Source organism: Orbicella faveolata, unplaced genomic scaffold (assembly GCF_042242905.1).
Source record: "Orbicella faveolata isolate gen_17 unplaced genomic scaffold, um_ofav_v1 contig_3, whole genome shotgun sequence".
Taxonomy (NCBI): Eukaryota; Metazoa; Cnidaria; class Anthozoa; order Scleractinia; family Merulinidae; genus Orbicella; species Orbicella faveolata.
The window spans coordinates 714,078-721,606 of NW_028301558.1; the positions used below are offsets into that span (position 1 = coordinate 714,078).

General features: G+C 36.4%; 1 pseudogene; it reads right to left on the reverse strand.

The window, feature by feature from the left end:
• Positions 1-4,640: 4,640 nt before the first annotated feature.
• LOC149105985 (uncharacterized) lies at positions 4,641-6,556 on the reverse strand (annotated as a pseudogene).
• Between the last annotated feature and the right edge of the window lie 973 nt (positions 6,557-7,529).

The window sequence follows — 7,529 nt, forward strand, 5'->3', positions numbered from 1 at the left end:
TTTAATGTAGTATTTACTTAAATAATTTGTTAACTGATTCTTGTTAGACCTGGTAAAATACCTTGGTACATTCATGTTCTGCGGGCACCGTTGCTATACTACATGTTTTCGGGTCAGCTGCGTTGTTCAGCAACTCGTTTGTTTACTCGCGGGTGTCGATCGAGAAAACAAAATAAAAATTGAAATCTAGATTTTGGAAGCGCTCTTTTTGGAATTAGTCGCGTTAGACTCCTTAACTTATTTTTAGTCTCCTGTCCAACTTTTCAGTCAAACCTTGCCCTTTTTACTGAGCTGTTCAGGGAGTTTTATAGCGATGTTTAATTACTTTATTCCTACAATCTCCGACAAAAGTCTTGGCACACCTTCCCACTTTTGCAATATCTGTCAGGGCAATTTATCAGTTCGCCCCGTTCCGCCCAAATCAATTTTGTTAATCGTGATGAAGTGGTCATTGCCCGCTTACAACATTGTCGGGGGGGAAGGGGGTTCCCCCTTCTAATGATGTGATTAGGTATTGTCCCCAAAATACCTTGTCAACGCATTTTCGTGCTGTCTGATCCAGGTGTGCCAAGGACTTTTGTTGAGGATTGTCGTTCACACTTCGACCCAAATAAAGAAAAGATTCCTTACAATAGCAGCGGCACCTCGTTAAGATATGTTTGTACCAAAAGAGCACGTTCACTTAATGAGATGGATGGCTTCAACTGGAACTCCCTCCCACGAAGCTGGGAGTTTGCATACCTATTTCTTGTAACACTTTAGTCGTACAGAATTTTCAACAACAACTTTTATTAGAGATCCTGACACTTTTCCTTGATTTTAATTTGTAAACTTATTCTTGATAATTGTTACATTGAACGTGCTGATTTATTTGGATCATACACCCTATGCTTGATAGTGGAAATTCAGAAATGAAAAGATTTTTCACTAAGTAAATTCTGCGAATTCTTGGTAGTAGAACACAGCGCATGTACTGACATCAGCGTTGATTTCCGAATTTGACGTATTAGACAGCTGATTGACAGCACGGGTGTGATCCAGATAAACGAGCGCGGGCCAAACCTACGCATCAGAGTTGTAGTAATTGCTGTAATCAGGCAAGAGTGGCAGTAGGGGAACGTTGTCAGTATTCTAATGAAGTCATCAATAGTGGAAATAAAAAGAGAAGTAACCAAACAAAGAGTATGGAGGTGATCGGCTAATTTCCCCAAGGGTCCCTTTAATCACGCTGCGCGTAGCCCGGTCTCGGCGACTTTCTGGTCATAGTCACTAAGTGAGTTAATATTTCGGCCAGACTGCTTATAAGTAAGCGTTCAAAAATTTTTCTTCTGGACATTTCACTGAAAACCAGTCTTCTCCAATTAGTTTAGAGTCCCTAGGGCTGGGAAATATCGCCCAAGTTCCTGGAAATCCACCCAAAGTTGGTCAAAATCGCGCGGCGCGTAACCAGGTATTTGCGACTTACTAGTCATAGTCACTAAGTGAGTTAACATTTCGTCAACTGAAACCGCGCTGCGCCTAGCCCAGTCTCGGTGACTTTCTAGTGATAGTCACTAAGTGAGTTAATATTTCGGTTAGACTGCTCATAAGTAAGCGTTCAAAAATTTTTCTTTTGGCCATTTCACTGAAAACCAAAGTCTTCTCGAATTAGTTTAGAGTCCCTACGACTGGAAAATATCGCCCAAGTTCCTGGAAATCCACCCAAAGTTGGTCAAAATCTCGCTGCAGCGTAGCCCGGTCTCGGCGACTTTCTAGTCATAGTCACTAAGTGACTTAATATCTCAGCCAGGCTGCTCATAAGTAAGCGTTCAAAAATTTTTCTTCTGGCCATTTCACTGAAAACCAAAGTCTTCTCCAATTAGCTTAGAGACCTTAGGGCTGGGAAATTCCTGGAAATCGACCCAAAGTTGGTCAAAATTACGCTGTGCCTAGCCCGGTCTCGGCAACTTTCTAGTTATAGTCACTAAGTGAGTTAATATTTCGGCCAGACTGCTCATAAGTAAGTTTTCAAAACGTTTTTCTTCTGGCGATATTTTTGAAAACCGAAAGTAGTATAGTAAATGGCGGTACTAGGACATTATGCAAAAAACGACATACCCACTCCCCTAGAAACCCAAAAAATACCCTCGCCGGGCCTCAACTCGAAAAATGCATTTTCATGCCTCTTAGGGTATGTTTTGTCCTAAGCCCTCTCATTGGCAAATTTCATGTCTCCCAACCCTCTAGAAATCAAAAAAAATCCTTCTACTAGAAACCCTTCGCGAAGTCGGGTCATGACCAAAAAGTACTCTTGCCACCCCTCTGGAAATCAAAAAACTCCTTTAGCCAGAAACAGCATAAATTAGGCTATCTCAGGCCTCTGAAAATCAAAAACTTATTCACCAAGTGGCAAAACAGAGCTTTTGAATTTTATATAAAAGAGAAACGTTATTGATATATTGGTAGTATGAGTATGAAAAATGAAATTGAAATATATAAGGTTCATCCTTTGTATAATAAATATGCCGCGTCGAATCTTGGCAAGGTTATTAATACCAGAACAATGAAAATAGTTGGGTGCAGCTTAAATCATTGTGGATATAATCGTTGTTCTGTCAGCGGGCTGGGATTCAAACAAAACTCAATGCTAGCTCACAGATTTATATGGGAATGTCTCAACGGTTCAATTCCGAGTGATAAAGTCATTGATCATATTAATGATGTGAAAACTGATAATAGACTGTGTAATTTACAATTATTATCACAAAGTGAGAATAGTAAGAAAGCAGCAAAAAATCGAGATTATTCTTTTGTGAAGTATAATCATTTGAATAAGAAAAAAGTCAAATCAATAAACCGCTCCGATGGGACGACTATGATTTTCAAAAGTTTATCCAGTGCTGGAAAAAAGCTTCATGCTAGTGCTGGTTCAGTGAAAATGACTTGCGATAAAAAAATATGGCTATAAATATGCCTTTTCAAAGTTAGACGGCTCCAAGTATTCATTTGAATATATGGCTTTATATAAAATATACATATAGCCAGAAACAATAATATTTTTGGCTATCATAATAGCAAAAGCAGATATGGCAAAAATAACACATCTGATAGACGATCTATCTGTATATATAGGCTATACTATTTTCACCACAACCAAGTAATGTCGCTAATATACATTACTCGATTAACGTTTATATTTTCAGCACATCCTTTAGTGGTACCCAACTGTTGAAATCATCACTGTATCTCTTCCACTTTACTAACGCTTGCTTCTTCTTATGATTTCTCCTTATGATTTTTTCAATTCTGAATATATCCTGTTTGGCTTTTAACAGCTCAGGGTCATAAAAACTGCCTGTTATCTCTTCACCGTGGAGATCTTTTAATTTGTAAGTGACTGGATTCGCATATTGGATCTTATTAATTGTAAATACTTCCTCAGTCCAATTAGGGGTATATCCTTTGTCGAATACTTTTCTCTTGCCTTTGCTTATTCTAACCTTATCACCGATTTTAAACTTCGGTTTTGATGATGGTTCTGTATTACTATTCAGATTAAAGTATACAATTCCTTCATTTTTTCCTGACTAGCTTCAACAGGTGTCATTTTTATTGAACCATGTTTGGTGTTATTATACTGTTCTAATATTTTGGGTAGAATATCCAAATACTGATTACTGTATTACCCCAAATAGTAAACTGCTTCCACATTTTGGTTTTTATTGTTTTATTCCATCTTTCACAATGATTTTTCTTCATTTACCGTGGAATACAGTGTTATGTTATTCTTATCCAACAAGTCCTTCAAATGCTTGTTATAATAATCTTTACCCTCATCAGTCCATAAGTACTCAGGTTTTCTTCCCTCTCTGATAATGGATTTGAATGCTTCAGTTACAGATTCACCTCTTTTATCCTTCAACGGTACAATCCAACCATATTTACTAAACGCATCTAAAACCATCAGAAGATATCTGTAGCCCTTGTTCCACTTGCTGAACTGCTGCATTTCAACTAAATCAGAACACCATATTTCATCAATATGATTGACTGTTACACGCCGTCGAGTAAAGTTACGTTTTACTGGTTTGTGTAATTCATCAGCTAATTTTTCTTGCCAGTTCACTTCACTCGACGGATTCTTCCGTTTTTTGATACCCCAAGACCCAGTTTCTGTTTTTTATCGATCAATCAAGAATCGTGCTGTTGATCCCCTCTTTGGCATTTCACCATATGGTATTTCATCCAGTGATGAAACCATTTGCCAATCACAATCACCTTTGTTTTTTTTTTTCCCATATCATAACAAATATCGTGATCAGCAGCTATCTCATCCACCTTATTACACGGTTGTACGTACCATTTGAGAACTCACCGGTGCATGGGTTGTATTCTAATTACTTATTCAATGGATTATATGGTCCCATTTATTTGTACTTTCCTGGTGTCCATCCAGCCTTTGGTTTTGGTATTTTGCCAATCGCTTTTTAGATATCAATTGCACCTCCTTTGTACATGTCAGCATCAAGATCCATTCTGTCAGTTTTATATTTGTAATTTGGTCTCACTTTGGTTGATAATTAATTAATTGCTTCAGATCCAACTTTTTGAATAACAGGAGTTGCTTTCTTAATTCCCTAATCAATCGCTTTCTTTTGCAATTTTGGATTTCTTATAAATTCCTAGCCCGGAACCTATTTGTTTATTGGAGAGTTTCAGAAGAACATTCGGATCACCTCTTGCTAATACTCTTGCCAAATCTCTAGCTTGTTCTCTGGTTAATAGATGGTGACAAGTATTCACAAGATCACTAATACTATTATTTGGTATCATAAAAACACCACCTGTTTGGCCTCTTCCCGTTATTTTCTTCACAATTTGGAAAGCACCTTCTGAAGCTAATCCGGCCAATGCAGATAATGCAAGGTTTTCTTTGCTATGGTAGGTGCAAAAGTACGACCTAAACTTAATATGCTTGTCAACAGACTACCTCGAACCTCGTTTCTGATATTAGTCTTAGCCAGTTTGATGTCCAATCCTTTATTCAGCTGTTTATTCTTGTGCAATCGTTTCGGCACATTTTGTGCAACGTACAAAACGTTATTTCCAGTTAGTGCATCTTTTGAAAGCCTGAGAACAATGGTTTCACGCTTATGAAATGCACTAGCAAGATTCTTTTTCTGATTTGGTGATAATTTCACCCTTATTTCAAATAATTGCGTCATATATTATATAGATTATATAAAATATGTATTTTGAAAAACATCCTCGTATTGAGGAATAACTAACTAACTTCTATATTTGCTATTCTATTTATTTACACAATAACTAACTCATTACCAATTTTGTTAATCACAACCAGCATCTCTTCGTAAAAGACAATTGCGTCAACATTGAATGCAGCTGCTGGAGCAGCATTTATTTTGTATCTGAAAATTAACTGTTTGGGATCCCTTGTAACTTTTTCTGTTTGGTTTGTTAAATCAAAATATATCATACCATAAAGACCATTAAAATTTGCAAGATTCAGTTGTGTACCAGTATTAAAATCATTTCTTCTTGCAGCATAAGACAAATCGTTAAAAATTCTCACCTTAGTTTCTGTATCATACTCAGTTTCTGGATAAAATATTCCACTTCCATATTCTAATGTACATGTCGTCAGATAACTATTAGCATCAGCGGCATTCAATTTATAAGTATCAAATAAGTAAGGATTTTCTGCCACGACATTTGTTTTATTTCTTTGGAGATATACAAATATATGTTTAACATAATCCACACTTGCTGAAATCTGATCAAAACCACTTGCTTGTGCTGGAGCGGACATTTGATAGACGATCTCAGATAGGACCATTTAGTTTCTTTCAAAAATGAGCTGACAAAATTGTCATGTAGACTATCTTTTGGAATTAATTTGGGCACCCATAATAGAAAACGGTTAATGGCGACTCTTCCATCATCGGCAGCATCTGCTTTTTGAATTAGCTCATCATCATTCTGAAGTGTTATATTGAATTGTAATTGCATTGGTATAAGCATCTTATCTTCTAACACTTCGAAGAATGAATATCTATTGACAGGAATAATAACATTGACATCAGCATTTCCCACTGTTAACCTTCGTCTTGCTTCAAATCCTGCATTCTGATTAGCATTAGCAATCTGATGGCTAGTATCCAAATACCAAAGACCGTTTTTTGCAACTGATCTGCTGAAATCATCAGAATACTCCAATAGATTCTTAACAAAACCGACCTTGTGGAGATTATCTGTATCATATACGATTTTACCAGCAGATTTGATCATCAGATGATTGATGAAAGAGTGTGAGCCATTGATGACCGTAATTCTATCACCTCCACCATAAGCTGTTCCATCAGCGAGTTTTGGTACTTGAAACAGAATTTTTAAAATAAGCATTATACCAATCGTAAAACGCTGATCTGTCATTGATTGTAAATTTGTATCCATTTTTATCTTGGTGTTCACCATTAGCTGGTGCTCTGATTGCATCATCTGACTGGTATCTTACAAACTCATTTCGTTGTAACATTTCACTTGATCTAAAAGTCATTATACTATTAGTTTAGATAAAAATTCGTGTTTTATAATATTTGACCAAGTATTGGAATTGAGTTGAATGGACTGTTTTTCCGAGCAGTAGTCCCTTTCCTTTCCTTTTCCTTACACCTTCTCCTGATATTAAACGATTCAATATTATATCTCTACTTTCTTATTTTATCGTTGGAAGTGTTGGTGTTTTTTGTTTCACACCTCTTAGTCGTTTCATCATCAGATCACCTGATTTCTCTGCTGCTTTTTTTACCCAAACGCTCACCAGCGTGTTCTACTCCGGCCAGATTTTATTGCTTTTTTCGCGATTGGTTTGGCAACATTTTGGAATACAGATGATGCTATACTTCTTATCGGTTTGAATATATTGTCAACAATCAAACCGTTTCGTTTGTGTTTTTACACAAATTTACCCATTTGAGGATGGTAAAATCTTTTGAATTCATACGATTTCATATAAATAAATTCGACAATTCTTTTCAACAGTAGGCTAAAAGCTGTATCTGCGCCATTAAGATTTATCTGTCGTCTTTTGCCATCGGTTATATATATTCTCATTCTCGAAATGGTGTTCTTATTCACAGGATTAAATATGACTCTTTGCGGTTCCATAGTGAAACTAAATGACGGTTTGAGGATACTGGTTGAGAAAGATTAAATTATATCGGTATCTCCTCCATTAACAAGGCTGATATTAACCAAATCACAGTGTATGTTTAGCATTTCTGTATCTTGACTTAAATCAGGCATTCGTGACCCATAATTTTCAGCATCTTTAAGAAAGCCAACGAGGTCGTGAAAATTTGATTGGGTGAGATCAAGTTGGTAGCCTGTTTTCAATTTTATTAATACTCTGTAGGTGGAGTACTGAAATTTTAAAATTATTGGATGTTTATCAAGATCATCATCACCATCTTTTTGATCATCGTCATCATCTTTTTGTCAGACTGGTCATAAATTGAATATTAACGGTG